The sequence below is a fragment of the Triticum aestivum genome, chromosome 5A (assembly GCF_018294505.1).
Source record: "Triticum aestivum cultivar Chinese Spring chromosome 5A, IWGSC CS RefSeq v2.1, whole genome shotgun sequence".
NCBI classification, from domain to species: Eukaryota; Viridiplantae; Streptophyta; class Magnoliopsida; order Poales; family Poaceae; genus Triticum; species Triticum aestivum.
This window is the reverse complement of record NC_057806.1, coordinates 646,072,269-646,090,115: the sequence shown is the minus strand read 5'-3', so window position 1 is coordinate 646,090,115 and position 17,847 is coordinate 646,072,269. Positions and strand designations below refer to the sequence as shown.

Sequence of the window (17,847 nt, the reverse complement as noted above, 5' to 3'; positions counted from 1 at the left end):
TGTGCAATGGTAGTTTGCTTGGTTGGCTGCACGGAGACATGGTGTGGGTGTGGCTATGTGTTTATAGCGGCTGGACATGGCCCACTGCACGCGCGCATTCCCGCCTTGAGTGATTGATTCGTGTGGATGGTTAGGCGAGTGATTTGAATGATTAGAGGCGGTGCAGCCGCGGTTCTCCGTGGTGCTTTTTGACTGGCCACTCCTCGAGCCTCGACCAGGTCGTGTGACCCATTGCCATTTGTTTAGTTAATCCATGGTGATTAGTGTTGACAAGCAAGTGATCAGATGGACACTCGAGCAAGCAAACAGAACTCAAGCAGATGACAAAAGGTGGGAGCTGTTGACTTGGTCGATGATACCGTCTATCGATCTTGTAGAAGTGCATGTTCTAGCTAATGCAACCAAAAGACCGATCTGATGAAAAAGACTAGGCAACACATTATATGTCAATACTTCCTCGTCAGCCGGGTCTTGAACTCAAAACCTCTTAGCTTTGATACCATGTAGAAGTGCATGCTCTAACCAATGCAACCAAAAAATCGATCTGATGCAAGAGACTAGACAACATATTATATGTCAACCGATCTAATTGAAAGAACCGTGCATGCATGCATGCATATGCTCAGCTCAGTGGCACGTAACTGGTGACGCGCACAAAGGTGCACCTACAGGTTGCGATCAACACGTACGGCGTGCATGCATGCACGCACGCAAAGGCCGAGTTGGGCAGAGCAACCGGCCGTGAGCTGAAACAAAAACGAACAGAGCAATCGATACGGTCAGCGCTCTGAACTTGTCAAATCTATGGCGTTCTTGCACACTATCAACTGTACAGGAGTTGAATTGTTCAATCCGACGTGTACACATATATTTCAAATCCTACAAACAGCTTAAATGAGACGCCAATGCCTACAAACAGCTGGCTTAAATGAGATGCTGCAAGGACAAAAGGATTCCCGGGCAACATCTTGTCCAATCTTGAAATCGACAGTCAGTCGAGAAAACGCATCAAGCAAGTGCCATGTTTTTCGTAGTAGGATTCCGTTAGTTGTTGGCTGCATGCTTGGATCTATCTACATGCATGACTGCGTCGCTACGCAGAATTTTCAAAAGGTGCACAAGACCTCGGTAGGTATTCACACCATTGAGCAAACTAACCCTTTTTTTTTTGTGATTGAGCTAACTAACCTCGTGGATAGTACTCGTAGTAACACCAATCTTTTCTTTTTTGAGGGGTAGTAACACCAATCTACTACACAACAAATTAACTAACCAATCTATTAGTACTATCAAGCTCTGGGCAATTGCCAAGTCACCGTTTGGATTGGTAATGGGGACTGGACTGCGTTCATGAGTTGGCAGAAAGGAGCGAGATCATTCTGCAGTTTATTCAGTTCTATACGAATAAATACCTAACCTCACACGTTCCTCCTCGTTCCAGTCTTCCAGATGATCACTTACTAGCTAGAGTAGATAGATTATCAGCCTAGGTACACTTTATTAACCCATGCATCGTTCGTTTCGTCCTGAGCTAATAAGCAAGTCCAACAACAAACACACACGTAGGATGGAAACGGATAATAAAGTGTACACGCTAGGTTTTTCTTCTATTTCCAATAAATCGGTAGGGGCACCATCTTTTCATTTAGACGAAATATATACTTCCTTCGTCCAAAAATACTTATCGCAAAAAAAATAAAAATTGATGTATCTACAACTAAAACTCATCTAAATACATCTATTTTTGTGACAAGTAATTTTGAACAGAGAAAGTATATCACAGAAGACACCTTATTAAGGTAATGCGAAAAAACCCGTGTAGGAGCTCAACCGTTCAGACGATGCCCACAACGTGGTGTAACCGTCAAAAGCATTGGCACATGCTACTTGATGCCTTCAAAAGCCATCATCAGAGCATCTACAATACACCTAATATAAGTTGCCAAACGCTCGCGGACAGTAACCAGGCATACTGCAAATTTCATCTCCAACAACCGTAGTATAGTAGCCATTTCCGATTAGCATTTTCATACGAAACCATGCAGTGCCATGATCTACGTAAACCACTACTGCCAACTAAACTACTCGTCGTCCTCGTTGAAGATGTTCACGAAGTTGGTGCCGGAACCGCCGGCCTCGTGGTCATTGGTGTCTAGGCACACATCCGGTTCCTCGACCTCCTCCAAGTTGGCGAAGATCTTATCAATCTCCGCCATTAGCCGGCGGAGGAAGCAGCGGTTGGCCTCTAGCCTCGGCCTCCGACTCGAAGGACTCGAAGATGGCATACTGCTCCGCCGCCTCCTCCGTCTGGGCTAGCTCAAATTCCGCGATGGTGTTGGCCATGTCGAAGCCTGCAGGCATCGGATCTGCCTCTGCAGCCTCCTCCTCCTCCGCGTCCTCCTCCGCCAGCTCTGGCTCCTCCTCCATCATGGCAATGTCCTATTGATCCGGCTCCACCACCTCCTCCTTCTCTGGTTGCGGTGAATCCGGAGGCAGGTCAGCAGCAATCAGAGCATCGCGCCTGGCCAGGATCTCCTTCAGAAGCTGCAACCGGTGCTCTGGAGTTAGCATGGTGTAGGTGGTGATCCTCTGTCGGGCCATGGTTAGCGGCTATTAAGAGCGAATGGAAGGTGGCGGCGCGGAGGGGAGGCAGAGGGAAGGAATGGCAATGGGCTAGGGTAGGCCTGCCGCCGTCCGACTATCCTTAAATAGCCGGACCTGGTCCCTAGGGCGGTACGACCAAGCGGCGCCACGCGGTGCCAAATGCGTCTGCACCGAGAACCGGAGGAGGCGCCCATCGGATCGACGGTTTCCGTGTGTGACCGAGTGAGCCCTTATGGTCGGTCCTACGTGGAAGTGTCGGTTAGTCTGGGCGTTTGGGCCGGATTTGCCAAATCCGGTTGGGTGACGATTGCACGTCCACGCAGACCACCCAGGCATTTGGCGCGGATACGAGGTGGGAGGGGGGGAGGGGCGGGTCCGGTTGTAGATGCTCTCATCACCTCAATGTGTGTTAAACGAGTGCCCGTGAAAATGGCCAATCCTATTTGCCACCTGCAGGCAGCAAATAGTGGATGCGACGCCCGCATGTTGGGCGATTTGGGTCGGCCCGGTTCTGATTTTCTTCTCTGTTATTGCTTTTTCTTTCATTTTTTCTTCTGTTCTTTTTTCTTCTTCACTAGCAGTTGTATTTTTTCCTGTGTGTGGTTTTTTGTTTCGGCTTGCAATTTTCATTTTTTTTCCTTTTTATCCTTCAGGTTTGGTTTTTCTTCTGTTTTTATGGTTTTCACATTTTGCGGACTTTTGTTTTTTAGCTTTTGCAATATACAGTGAACATTATTTCTATTGTATATTTTTCCTAATATATGTTGAACGGTTTCAATATAGATACTATAGTTTCTTTTATTATATGGTGAATTGTTTTTAATACACAATGATTTTTTTATATGATGAACATTTTGTCATATACATTGAGCATTTTTGTAATATACATTGAACATTTTTTAATATTGAATGTTTTATAAATATATGATCAATATTATTTAATACACACTGAACTTTCTTTTTTATATTAGGTGAACCTTTTTTTAATATACACTAACTTTTTTATAAAACACATAGTGAATTTTTTTATAAAATATATTTTATTTTAAAATAGGGTTTTAAATGTCTAGCTCCTAAAACGATAGCAGATATCTTTGGTGAAAAACCAGAAAAAAAAACCGCTCGCCGACATAATGGGTCTGCCCAGTCGTGTCTGGCTTCAGCCAAGGCTCCACTAAAATGAATCAATATGTTTTTTTTATTTTAAAGTAGGAAATCAGTAAATGAAATCTGAGAAATAAACAATCCATTCTTTATAAGTTGTATCGTTTTTGTAAAATTCAAACTTTTCTAATTTTGAACAAACTTATAGAAAAAACTTTCAAAAAAACAAACTTATAGAAAAAATATTAAGATCTGCAATACCAAGCAGTATCATTAGATCCATCATGCAATATATTCCCGTATTTTATTTATTTATTATTGAACATCTAGATAGCTTCTAGAAACATGGCCAAAGATAGAAATTTTTATCTTTTGAAAATACACAATTAATGCACCTTATAAAAAGGCAGGGGGGGATGAACTATTCCTTGCCAAAAAAAAGAAGGAATTAATAACCTGCCAAAAGACGTGCATGACCAAATACCTGGCGTTATAAGTTCCTACCATTCAATGTACTCCTATATAACCCTGCTTTAAGTTTTGCCACACATGTCTATCTAAACCTCTCTCTATATAGACCACACCAAGTACCATTAGTCTCGGCGAAAACACAACCAAAGAGCAACAAAAACTATTGCAACATCTACATGGAGAAGTGCACGAAACGCCTCCATGCATTAGCGCTCCTTCTTCTCGTATGCTTCGCTACTCATGCACAAGGTAAGCAGTGCATGCTTTACATCTTTTTTTCTCATGTCCCTTCTTAATGTACTAAGGAAAACGAGTACTCCATATCCCTAATGTGCATCATTATTTGTCTTAACAATTCCACAGGCAGTGGCACGGAGTCCGGTGACGCCGAGGCTTTTGCGTGCTACAAGCTTAATGTTTTCCCATCCTGCAATCCAAAGACAAGTCGATGCTACTGTTGTACAATGGATCAGTGCAAAACCCGCTATGGCACAATGGATGAGTGCCAAGCTCACTGTGTAGCTTCGCCTTTGGGTGTAAATGAGCCAGCGGCACCCTCCTCCTCCTCCTCCTATGTACTTCCATGAAAGTGAATGGAGTATTATGTTTGTTTCTTTGAGAAAAAGGTTGGAGCCCAGCTTTTTATAGAAATCTTTAATATGGTGTTCCACTGGGGATACCACTAGCTTTACAACCAAAGTAACCGAGATGAACAAATCGATGCAACACATGCTACAACTAGTACCCGTGGTTGAATACAACGAAACGGATAGGCCTACACCCTCATGCCCCAGCACGTCCCGCCCTTTTAAAAAAAAGAAACCATTTCGAAAAACTAACTTCGTGCGTACACCCTTGGCTCATTAGATCGATTGTTACCTAAAACCTGCCACTAAAGCACATCAAGATGAAAATTTGAAACTTCACCTCCCTCACAATGCTTGTTTCATGGACCGTCTGAAACGAGAGGAACACACACATCTTTTATCACTAGAGCATGCCGCCGCCAATCCTACTCAAGAACATTCTTACCAAGGCTAGACTTTGGGTGACGACGGGAGCTAAGAAACTAGGGAACATTCTAGTACGTGAGTAGTTGCCAGGTGGCGTGTTATCGTGGGTTGTAAACAATCAAAATCTATTTTCCTCTTAATTAATTGATGAGATAAATCGTTTGCCTCCTTTCGAAAAGAAAAAAAAAATCTGCTTCACCGCATAGTTTACACTCCACTTCAATCGAGCACCCTTTGTTCATCTCTACTACTAGTAAAGGGGAGTTGGTCGTTGTACTTTCGACTCCGCCTTCACGGACGAGACTTGCCTGCTCCCCCGTCGTGTGCCCATCCGTGCTCCCATCTACATGGCTTGATTTGATTGGAACAAAATAACCCCCGGCCCCACCCCCTTAAAATCAAGGGGGGAGATGATTAGATTAGAAAGAAAAAAGAAAAAAGACAACCGTAGGATTAAGTGGGAGCACGGATGGGAGCACGGAGAGGGAGCAGGCAAGCCGGATCCCGCCTCCACCACTTCCCATGCCCCCTCCCCACATCCTGCATTAACTCAATCAAATCAAATCAAATATTACCGAAATCTCAACTACTAAATCAAAATTTCTCTTGTATTCCCTTACCCACACCCAAATCAAATCAAATCTTACCAACACCTCACCTAAGTCAAAAACTTCCCTTCCCGGCCCCTACTCATACTCAAATAAAATCTTAACAAAATCTAGAATATAATGGGTGCAAGATCTATGTCGGACAATATTGATGTTGAACCACTAGAATATGCATGTCCCCTTTGCAACGCAGGGCCATTTAGCAATTAAGACTAGTTTTCATCTTTAACCTATACAGGCATACTACATGTCGTCAATTACAGAAATCAACTACTGGAATGGACATATGCAGAACTTAAGCTCGGCTAAGACCTCAGGGTCAGTCCTCCTGGACATGCATATCATGAAGACAAATCCAAACTTGTCCTAGTATTTCGCATTCCATTCTGACAATTCCTGCAACAAACAGTTTGAAGAAACCAGCGGAATTGAGTACAGAAATCAGATCAGATCAATCATACCACAGATGCAAGGCACCGTATGACCTACACGGTGGTATGACCTGCACGGTGGAATCAGTGGCTGTGGAAAGTACTCCCTCTGTAAACAAATATAAGAGTGTTTGGAACACTATTTTAGTGATCTAAACGCTCTTATATTTCTTTACGGAGGGAGTACAACTGAATGCTCCTCCTTGCTCCATCTGTAGTAATGAGTGATGGCCTGATGATGAAGTGATGAACTAACTGAGACCAACAGACGAAAGAAGAACTAATCAGCAGGAAACGGACTTGGAGACGACGCGCGGGAGGTGGTGCCGATGTGTGGGTGGGCGGCGAAGCCCTCCAGCCATCCAGTCACATCCACCTAGGTCTAATTTGTTCCTTCCCGGTCGCACACATGGCCAGCACGGAGCACACACACCATCCAGAGAGAGAGAGAGGAGAGAGAGAGAGAGAGAGAGAGAGAGAGAGAGAGAGAGATGGACTCGCCTTGATCCGGTGCTGCAGGCCTCCATTCGTTGCTGATGTGTGCCCACGCTCCGTAGCCGCCGCAAGTCTCGAGAGGGGAGGGAGGAAGAGCACGCTCGGTTTTCTATCAGGTGAGGGAACCGCCCCGTTGTCCCCAGGCCTCCGCCGCCCGGTTCCCTCAAGCCGCCACCACATCTTCATATACGGACGCCGCCAGGGAGAAGTCGGGCTAGTTAAGTACATCGGAGCGAGGGTGTGAAGGGGAACTGTTTTTATTTGAAGATTTCAAAGGTAAATTTTGTGGAGATATATAGATTCAAGGAAGATGAAGGAACCATCGTGATGGGCTTCTGAATATGGGTGACATCACTACTCCGGCCGGCCGCTCAAATGCCTCCTCAGTTAATCTTATAGGATCGTGTACGATACTGGGAATTAACTATAAGTACATAGTGGATGGTGGCATGAGGTAGCGACGCGCTGGTGAAAAAACATCGGGGGAAATATGCCAGCAAGGGATGCTACTTGAGCGTGGAAAAGAAAAAATAACGTAGAGATGAAGTGACGTTGGTGAAAATTGCTGAGGTGGCTAGATGATGATGTGGACGGGCTGCATGTTGAGAGAATTGTTAGTAGTGGGGATCAACTTCTTAAGAATGTAAGATGTAAGATTTGTGTCCATTAGACATGTGTGATAAATTAAAATCATATTTTATAACAAACTGAATGCTAGTTCTCCAGAAGTTTAGTTTCAAACACTATAATTTATATTCATTTAGAATTAGACTGAATCTCATAGGTCTAAAAAAAGTACGAGAAGACAAAATAGCATTTCCTTCCATACTTTTATGCGTATCACTCCACTCAATATCCTTAGTTAAATATTGTAGATCATGTGTTTCTAATGTATATGCCTTCACACAGGTTTCTAGATTATACATTGTCTACCTTAATTAGGTGCAAATATAAGGAAAATTCTAGAGTATATGAGGTGATCCAGGTGATTTTTATCGAAATCATCCATGTTTGATTTTTTTGTCGGTTCTTTCATTGTCAATTTATATTCAGTTTCAGATAGCGAAATAGGACATGCAAGGCAAACCGGAAAAAAAATCTGAGTTTAGCAGAATGTGGACATATAACACCAAACAAATCCTTGATCTAGCAGAATGTGCACAGATAATATAAGGTAAGAGTAGTAGTAGATGATTCAAATTTAAATTACCATTTATATATCAGGCCTCTTTTGGTTCATAGGATAGGATTATCATAGGAATAGGAATCTTGTAGGAAATGAGATGACATGTATCTCAAATCCTATGAGTAGGAATAGGAAACAAGATGTCATTTGGTTGACACCAAAGGAATTTTTCCATTGAGTCTAGGCTTTTTTTTTTATTTTCCTATGAAATATGAAGGATAGGAATCAATCCTATGTAGAAATAGAAATCCATTCCTATGAACCAAATGGCTCTAAAGAAAAAAATCTTATAAGAATCCTATCCTCTAGAATTCCTATGAAATTCCTCTAAACCAAAGAAGGCCTAATTAGATGATTCATTTTTCCGTTGCAGAACACCATCAGACCATCCAGTGTGGTTGGCACAGAACTTGGCAGCAAACAGGGTAGGAATGTCAGGATGGAAATCTTTGGAGGGCTCGACTTCCCATGGCGGTGGCAAGCCATCTGTGATCGGACGATGACTGCAGGACAGAAGAGACTTGGTGTGCATATCGATGCTGATCACACACTCAATCTCCCTGCACAGTTGGGCCCTTCTCTTCCAATCGCGGTAGTAATCTCCCAGCAACAGGTAGAGGACGCCGGCCTCGTCGGACTTCAGGACTGGGTTCTGCGGCACCGCTTAGTTTGGTTTTAGGGTTACGTGGGGCATAGCCTCCACATATCTCGTATATATATATATATATATATATATATATATATATATATATATATATATATATATATATATATAAAAGACCAACAATACAGAGTTAGATTACAATACGACAGGTATAAGACCGTTTCCAACACACCTCCTCAATCTGAACTACTACTACATACAAGGTTTAGATTAGACCGGAAACGTGCTAACATCTGTCGTGTGGCCGGTTTAGTAAATACATCAGCCAGTTGGTCATTAGTCGAGATAAACCTGACATCTAAAACACCGGAAGCAACACGCTCACGCACAAAGTGAAAATCTATCTCTATGTGCTTGGTTCTTGCGTGAAAGACTGGATTTGTCGTCAGGTATGTAGCCCAAGATTATCACACCATAGAATGGCGGTACACTGCTTGAAGACCCCAAGCTCCTTGAGTAAGGTCTCCACCCAGATTGCTTCAGCTGCTCCATTAGCTAAAGCTTTATACTCTGCCTCCGTACTCGATCTAGAGACAGTTGGCTATTTCTTGGAACTCCATGAGACAAGATTTGATCCAACGAACACAGCAAAACCACTAGTGGAACAGCGGTCATCAATGCATCCAGCCCAATTAGCATCCGTGAAAATACTGACACCAGTGGAAGGAGATTTACGAATCCTCAATCCCATACTCAAAGTCCCTTTACATAATGTAATATGCGCTTGACAGCTTCCCAATGATCATTAGTCGGTTGTGATAAATACTGGCAAACCTTATTGACTGCAAAGGACAGGTCAGGACGAGTGAGTGTTAAATACTGAAGTCCTCCAACAATGTTGCGATATCGAGTGGCATCCTCAACACCCAAGGGAGTGCTGACCTCATGAGTCAGATGCTCAGTGTCAGATAATGGTGTAGAGGTAGGCCTACAATTCTCCATACTCACACGATGAAGAAGATCAAGTGCATACTTGCGTTGAGTCAGCGTCATGCCCCCTAAATTGTAGGACGCTTCAAGACCCAAGAAATACCGGGGAGGACCAAGATCCTTGATGGAAAAACTATCGAAGAGGGATCTCACCAGACGATCAACTGCAGCTGGAGTGGAGCCAGCAATGACAATATCATCAACATACACAAGCATGTATATCTGGACGCCATGTGCAGCAAAGATGAATAGAGATGCGTCCGCCTTGGAAGAAACAAAACCAAGCTGAAAAAGTCGAGCACTGAGGCGAGCATACCAAGCACGTGGAGACTGTTTGAGACCATAAATAGCCCATTGCAACTTGCACACATGCGAAGGAAACCGAGCATCTTCAAAACCTAGTGGTTGCTGCATATAAACATTCTCGGAAAGAAAGCCATGAAGAAACGCATTGCTAACATCAATTTGCCTCAAACTCCATCCTCGGAAAACAGCAAGCGAAAGAACCAGACGAATAGTAGTCGGCTTTACCACGGGACTGAAAGTATCACCATAGTCAAGACCTTGTTGTTGAGTAAAACCACGAGCAACGAGGCGAGCCTTGTGCTTGTCAACAGACCCATCAGCGTGTTGCTTCGTCTTGAAAACCCATTTACTGCCAACAATGTTAACGCCAGGAGGTCGAGGAACCAAGACCCATGTGCCATTTTGACGAAGCGCTGCAAACTCAGCAGCCATAGCATCACGCCACGCCGGCTCACGGAGGGCATCACGTTGTGACACCGGTGTCGCAAAGAAGGCACGACGAAGAGTATTATACCACACCGTCCCATCAGTAAATTCCTTCTCACGATGAGTAGCATCACGAGTACAAGTCACCATGGGATAAGGGTGCTCGACGGGCGGAGGCGTAGACGAGGATGGCGACGGTGCTGGACTTGGCGACGGTGGCACAGGAGCCGGCGGAACTGGCTCATGGGCCGGCTCATGGGCCGACGAGGCATACGGGGAACCGGCCGCGGCACCAGGCGTTGGCGGTTCGTGGGCTGGCGAGACGCAGATGGAGCCAGCCGTGGCACCAGGCGGCACAGGCATAGCACGTGTGGGCGGGACCCCGTCTGGGAAGTAGGGCCACCATGCACGTCGATCTGCATGGCTGGTACGTCGATCATGGCCGGGCGCGGAGCATCACTGGAGGGTGAAACCTGCACAGGAGAAACGCTGGATAGGCCAGAGAGATTAGTAGCCAAGTAGGTTAAGTCATAATTACGCACATGAGCACTCGTAGCTGGTTCTGTGGATGGAAAAGAAATAGCCTCGTCAAGTGTAGACACATCAACATTGACACCGGGAGTAGCAAACGAAAAGACAGACTCGTCAAAGATAACATCACGCGAGATGTATATACGACCCGTAGATCGATCAAGACACTTGTACCCCTTATGCATAGGACTATATCCAAGAAAAACACACATCTTGGACCAAAATTCTAGTTTGTGTGAGTTATACTTCCGCAAACTAGGCCAACAAGAGCACCCGAAAGTACGAAGAAAGGAATAGTTGGGTGAAATTTTCAGAAGACGATGAATAGGAGTATATTGACCAAGCACGGGGGTGGGCATGCGGTTAATGAGGTAACACGCAGTCAGAAAAGCTTCATCCCAATAACGTAAAGGGAGAGACGAGTGAGTCAACAAAGCAAGACCAGTTTCAACCAAGTGATGGTGTTTGCGCTCGGCAATGCCGTTCTGTTGGGAGGTGTGAGGGCAAGAGACTCGGTGAGAGATGCCCATACGAAGAAAATAACGGTGCAACTTATGGTATTCACCACCCCAATCAGATTGGACAGCTTTAAGCTTAGCATCCAAAAGGCGCTCAACATGTGCTTGAAAAGCATAGAACACCTGTTCAACATTAGACTTATGTTTTAGTAGATAGATCCAGCAAAAATGGGAGTAGTCATCAATAAAACTCACATAATACTTGTACCCCCCCCCCCCCCAGAGGAAGCACGAGCAGGGCCCCAAACATTAGTATGAACTAATTCGAGAGGCATAGTAGACACATGAGCAGAAGCAGTATAAGATAGTTGACGGCTTTTACCACATTGACAAGCATCACAAACTAAAGCAGAAGTATCTGAGGCTGAACACTCAAGATCATTATTCCTAACAATGGAGCTGACGACATTTTTGGACGGATGACCGAGACGCTGATGCCACTGAGATAAGGAGACACGGACGTTGGACGACGCTTGACGCTTGGACAGATGCGAGGCTCGTCCGAGTGGAAGAGGGTAGAGCCCTCCTTTGCTTCTACCTTGAAGAAGAATTCTCTTGGTGGCTTTGTCCTTAACAAGGAAAAAAATATTTATGAAATTCAATGAAGATACGATTATCCGACACAAGACGATAGACTGATAGAAGATGTTGGCTAATATTTGGAACATGTAAAATATTGTTCAGGCGAAGAGAAGAACCGGCTAAAGTCGAGTGCCCAATATGCGAAATAGACAAACCTGAGCCGTTGGCCACCTGAACCTGATCATGGCCGCTGTAGCGTTCCCGGAACTGGAGACACTCCAGGTCACTAGTCAGGTGATTCATGGTGCCGGAGTCCAGAACCCAATGCGTGGAGTTGTTGGAGGAGGTCGATGCATTATATGTCGAGCGGCCATTGCCGCTGGAATAGTCTGAATCGAAGCGCTTCTTGCAGGTATCGGCTTCGTGACCCCAATTCTTGCAAATCTGGCACCTCGGGCGCCAGCGACGATTGTCGCTGCGGTCGTTGCAGCCTCCTCCACCGTTGTTGTTACGACGTTTGTCTTGGTCGCCGTGCTGGTAGCCCTGCCCCTGTTGCTGCAGGTAGCCTCCAGTGGGGCGAACGTCGGCGGCGCGACCAGCGTCAGGTGCGCGAGGACGGTCGACGGGGGCGGGAGCACCAGACCGTGCCACGGCGTTGGCCGACGAGGTCCACTCCTCATCGTCGGCCTGCTGCGACAACTGCAGCGCTTCATAGTTGAGAACCATGGAGTAGAACTCAGCCAGCGTGACCGGGGTGACCACGACGCTGAGTGAAGCCGCAATCGGGTTGAAGGCCTTGCCCAATCCGGTGAGCATGTAGTTAATGATCTCGTCATCAGCGAGGGGGGATCCAGCGGAGGCCATGCCGTCGGCAAGAGCCTTCACCTTGTGCATGTACTCGCTGGCGGTCATGGCGTTCTTCTTCAGCGACTGTATCTGTCGCCGGATGTGCTGAACCCCGGCATGGTTCTTGAAAGTGCGTTATATCGACTAGAGGGGGGGTGAATAGGCGATTTTTATGAAAGTCTTCAAAACGTGGAAGTTTCGAAGACAAACGATAGAAATAAACCTATTACCATGCAGTGGAAGGTAGACTACACTAGGCAAACCATAGTCAAGTATTCAATGAAGTGAAAGCACAATGACTAATAGCAGCTAGGTAGTAAGGATCAGGTAGGAAGATATTAAGAAGCCAATCAGAACAAGCAGTCACTCAGTGAAGACAAAAGATAGTGCAATCATACGATGACTTCACAAGGACCAACAGTAAGTAAAGGGAAGGGAAGGATGAAACCAGTGACTCGTTGAAGACAATGATTTGTTGGACCAGTTCCAGTTGCTGTGACAACTGTACGTCTGGTTAGGGCGGCTAGGTATTTAAACCAGAGGACACACAGTCCCGGACACCCAGTCCTGAACACGCAGCTCAGGACACCCAGTCCTCACCGTATTCCCCTTGAGCTAAGGTCACACAGACCTCGCCCAATCACTCTGGTAAGTCTTCAAGGTAGACTCCCAAACCTTCACAGACTTCGTTCATCGGCGATCCACAATGACTCTTGGATGCTCAGAACGTGACGCCTAACCGGCTGGAGGATTCACAGTCCTCAAGTGTAATAAGTCTTCAGATCACACAGACAGGAAGACTTAAGTGATGCCTAACACTCTTTGGCTCTGGGTGGTTAGGGCTTTATCCTCGCAAGGAATTCTCTCTCAAAGGCTTCAAGGTGGGTTGCTCTCACACGACAAAAGCCGTACTTTAACTCTGAGCAGCAAACCGTTTATGGTTGTAGGGGGTGGGCTATTTATAGCCACTAGGCAACCCGACCTAATTTGTCCGAAATGACCCTGGGTCACTAAGGAACTGACACGTGTTCCAACGGTCAGATTTCAAACACACACGGCAACTTTACTTGGGCTACAAGCAAAGCTGACTTGTCCGACTCTGGACAAGATTCGCTCTCATAGTCTTCACTCGAATACATAGGTTTTGGTTAAGCATCACTTCAGTCATTCTGACTGGTTCTCTTGGACCCCACTTAACAGTACGGTGGTTCCTATGACTCAATAAAGAAGAAAAAGAACTATGAAAGATCTAAGTCTTCGAGCTCCATAGGCTTCATGCGATGTCTTCTCTTGTCATAGTCTTCAATGTGAATATCTTCACATACCACCTTTGACTTCAATGTCTTCATATATTTTTAGGGGTCATCTCTGGTAGGAAAACCGAATCAATGAGGGACTTCTACCTGTGTTATCCTGCAATTCTCACAAACACATTAGTCCCTCAACTAGGTTTGTCGTCAATACTCCAAAACCAACTAGGGGTGGCACTAGATGCACTTACAATCTCCCCCTTTTTGGTGATTGGTGACAAACTAGTTGAAGTTTTCAACGGGAATATAATATGTGAAATTGTAAAGGATAAGGAATTGTCTTCATAAGTTGCAAGGGCTCCCCCTGAAGATGTGCATATAAGTAATTTGCTTTTGGAATGCAAATGCACATGGCAGGTTGTACTCGTGGAGATCCTCTTCAACTTCTGATGACAATTCATTATGCATGTGAAGGTATGTGAAGATAATGACATGCATAATGGAAAATGGACGTCTGCAAAATGATCTAAGTGCAGAATTTATCGTCGCACATGCGGAATTTATCATCGCATCATAAAGTAGCAAATAAGTAGCAGACGACCATCGAGTTTAGGTGTTACAACTCAAAGAACCAAATGTATCAAAATGAGAGTTGCAAACACTAGGCAAAATATAAAACAACCGCCCATATGGACCCGCTTGAAGACTATCAAACTCATATGCTTCTCCCCCTTTTGTCAGTAAGGACCAAAAAGGTTTGAAGACATAGAGCATCTACTCGTTCCCATGAAGAGTAGGTGAAGCAGCAGGGTCGTTGGTGGTGTTCGGTGCTGCAGAAGAACTTGGAGCAGTGTCGAAGCATGCTGAAGGAGGGGGCGGTGAGGTAGCATCGTCTTTGTCCTCGATCACTCTGGCATTCACAGTTGCCGCAGAGGAAGAGAACTCAGAGTCTTCAAGAGATGGAGTTCGTCGCAGCACTGTCCTTTGAGGAGGTGTGGAGTCAAACTTGAAGCGTTCAGAGAAGCCATCCTCATGAAGATCATCTTTAGAGAACATAAGCGCCAGCCCTTTCCATGTGCATCGAGAGGTTTCATGGGTAACAAAGGCATTCTTGGTGGCAAGATTGCGAATGCGGTTAACATCCACCAAGAGGCTTTGCATTTGACGCTTCAGCCAGTCATGATGCCTATCCTGTTTCTGATGAAGAGCCACCAGAAGCTCTCGGTCATTAAGAACACGAGATCGCTTCTTGGGTCGTTGGGCAATAGTGCTTTCGGTGGCTTCAGTAAGGGCACGCTGAGGTGCACGTGTAGTTCCAGCCAGAGGATAAACACGAGTGACTGCTTCAACTCCTTCAATGTTCTGAGAGAAACTTTGATGCTCCGCATTCTGAAGACTAAGAGGCTCCTTGGCAGGCTCAGGATAAATGGCTTCAACGGACATATCCACATCAGGCAGAAAGATCCGATGATTGCGAGCAGATGGCTGATATGAGATAGCGGAGTGGAGTTCAATCAGCCGCATTATCCATGGAGCATAGAACTTCAAGCCAAAAAGATCAGAGCCTGATGCAGCAAGTTAGCGGATGAAGAAGTCCTGTGCATTGAAGCATTTGCCATGAAGAATATAGAAGACCGAAGTCTTCATTGCACCTTCCAGCTTGGCATGTGGAGAATGTCCTTTGATGGACCAGAGAGTTCGCCTTATGATGTGATAAATAGTCCTTGGCAGATACTCAAGGTCTTCAACAAAGAACTCCTTAGGATATGCAGCATCTTGTGGCAAGGGCTTCATCATACTGAGCATCTGACTCATGTTTGGTTCAGGCTTCTGAAAGATGCTCTCCATAGCTTCACTGTGAAGCTGACAGCCAGGTTCATAGAGATCGCTAGGAGTGGGCAGACCAGTGAGCTCAATGATATCAAAGGCTTTGGCTTCATGATGAACATTTCTTGTCATCCACTCCAGGACCCAAGTCTTCGGATCTCTGTTGTACCCATGGATGTGAAGTGTGGCATAGAATTGGAGCAGCAACTCTTCATTCCAGTGCTCTTGGTCGGTGACAAATGGCAACAATCCAACCTCTTTGAAGCAATCCAGAGCTTCTTCTAGACAGGGCAGACCAGCTATTGCTTCGGTGTCAAGACGCTTATGTGGGAAGATGCGACCTTGATTGTACAGAATGCGGGAGTAATAGCTTCGCTGCGGATAGCTCCAGAACCGATCAGAAGATATTCTTTCCCTTGAGTAGGGGTTCTTGGAGCTATTGAAGAAAGTGTTGTCTGCTTTGAAGCCGTTGACATTGAAGGATCCAGGTGCTGATGCAGGACCTGGAAACCTGGGCAACCTTGGAATTGGCTTCTGTACCTGAGGCCTATGCTCAATATGATAGTCAAACTGAGGACCAGCAGCAGGCGCAGGAACAGAAGCAGTAGCATCATTGGCTTCACTGACTTCTGGTTCTTGGGTTGGTGTAGGCTCCACACATTCGTCAGCCATGACAGCGTCAGTGGCTTCATTTGTTTTGGTGGTGGCAGCCTCAAGATTCTCAACCTCCACTTGATGAGCTGGAGGGTCGGTCACAGTCACGTTCTCCTCGAGAACAGCTTCTTGGTGAGACGGGGGTGTAGAAAATCTTGGGGTTTCTTCTTCATCGGCTGATGCAGCCGGAATGTCTTCAGCAGCTTTAGCTTCAGACGCGGAGACTGGAGGCCTTGGTCCTTTACGAAGCCTGCGTAACGATGGCGATGCCTGTGGAGTTGGAGTTGGCTGGGCCTCAAAGTCATCTTCCTCTTGTGCTTGTGGGTGATCAGCCCATGATGCATCCTAAGCAATTGGCGTCAGAGGACGACCAATGCTGATGAGTTCAATGTGCGTAAGCACAGGCGATGATACCTGTTGGTGCTCGATCTGAGGAAGAAGTGCATCATCTTCAACATGGTCATGGTGACCAATGTCTTCAGCAGCGGTGGGATCAGCTGCTGGAAAGTCTTCAGCTTCATGAGCCTCTATGGAAGCAGGCTCATGGATAGTCAGTTGGCGCTCTTGATGTTCAACGTCAGGGCGAACCATGGAGATGGGTTCAACAATTAAGGGCTTTGTGGGAGCAGCCCGTTCCTTCTTGGTCTTCCGCTTCTTCTTGGAGGGAGCAACATCAGAGGCTTCAGAATGTTTCCTCTTTCTGGCTTCAGCCTCAGCGGTCCTCGTCTTCTTCAGTTCTGAAGCGGTTGACCTGGCCTTTGGCTTCGATCCGGTCATGCTAGTTGGGAAGACAATGGGATCTACTTCCTGCCTTGGTGCGTTGGGTTCGGCCACAGTGGGCTTCTTCAGCTGCTTAGCAGCCATCCTGGGATTAATGCCCGGACGCCCAAGGGCCTTGCGCTTCTCAACCTCGTTGTAGCCTTGCACACATTTGTCAGCCAGGCTCTTCATGCGCTCACGAGAACCCTGAGCTTCTGCATGTTTCTTGAGAAAGGCTTCTTTGAGCTCGTGCAGCATAATCTTGAAGTTTTTCACCTCTTGCACGCTGAGCTTGGCCATATGCTTCTTGAACTGAGCTTTCTCAAAGTCAATCTTTTGCTTCAGTTCGACGATGCGCTGAGCTAGAGTTAGCTCTGAAGCAATGGCGCCATGGAAGGCAACACTGAGGCCAATTGGAAGTTGCAGATCTTCGAAGCTGAGGTTGGGCGTGTCAAACCACTCATCAATGAAGTTGTGGATGATTGCCACGTCAAAGAGAGGCAGATCATTGAAGATTTCTGCTTTTTCTTTGCTCTTGATCAGTTGCTCAAGAGCATCATCTGCAAGATCTTCATCACTGGATAGATCGATGGCATCGTTGCACAGAATAGCAGCAGCTGTCAGTTCTTGGCCGGTGTGTGTGGCAGAGGCATCTTGACTTTCTGGGGCTTGGAGATGCGTGACAAATCTTCTGAATGCACA

At 45.9% G+C, this 17,847-nt stretch overlaps 1 pseudogene; it reads right to left on the bottom strand.

Annotated features, from left to right (window-relative positions):
• Positions 1-8,164: 8,164 nt before the first annotated feature.
• The window catches only part of LOC123108163 (uncharacterized), a 32,775-nt pseudogene continuing 23,092 nt past the window's right edge, over positions 8,165-17,847 (bottom strand).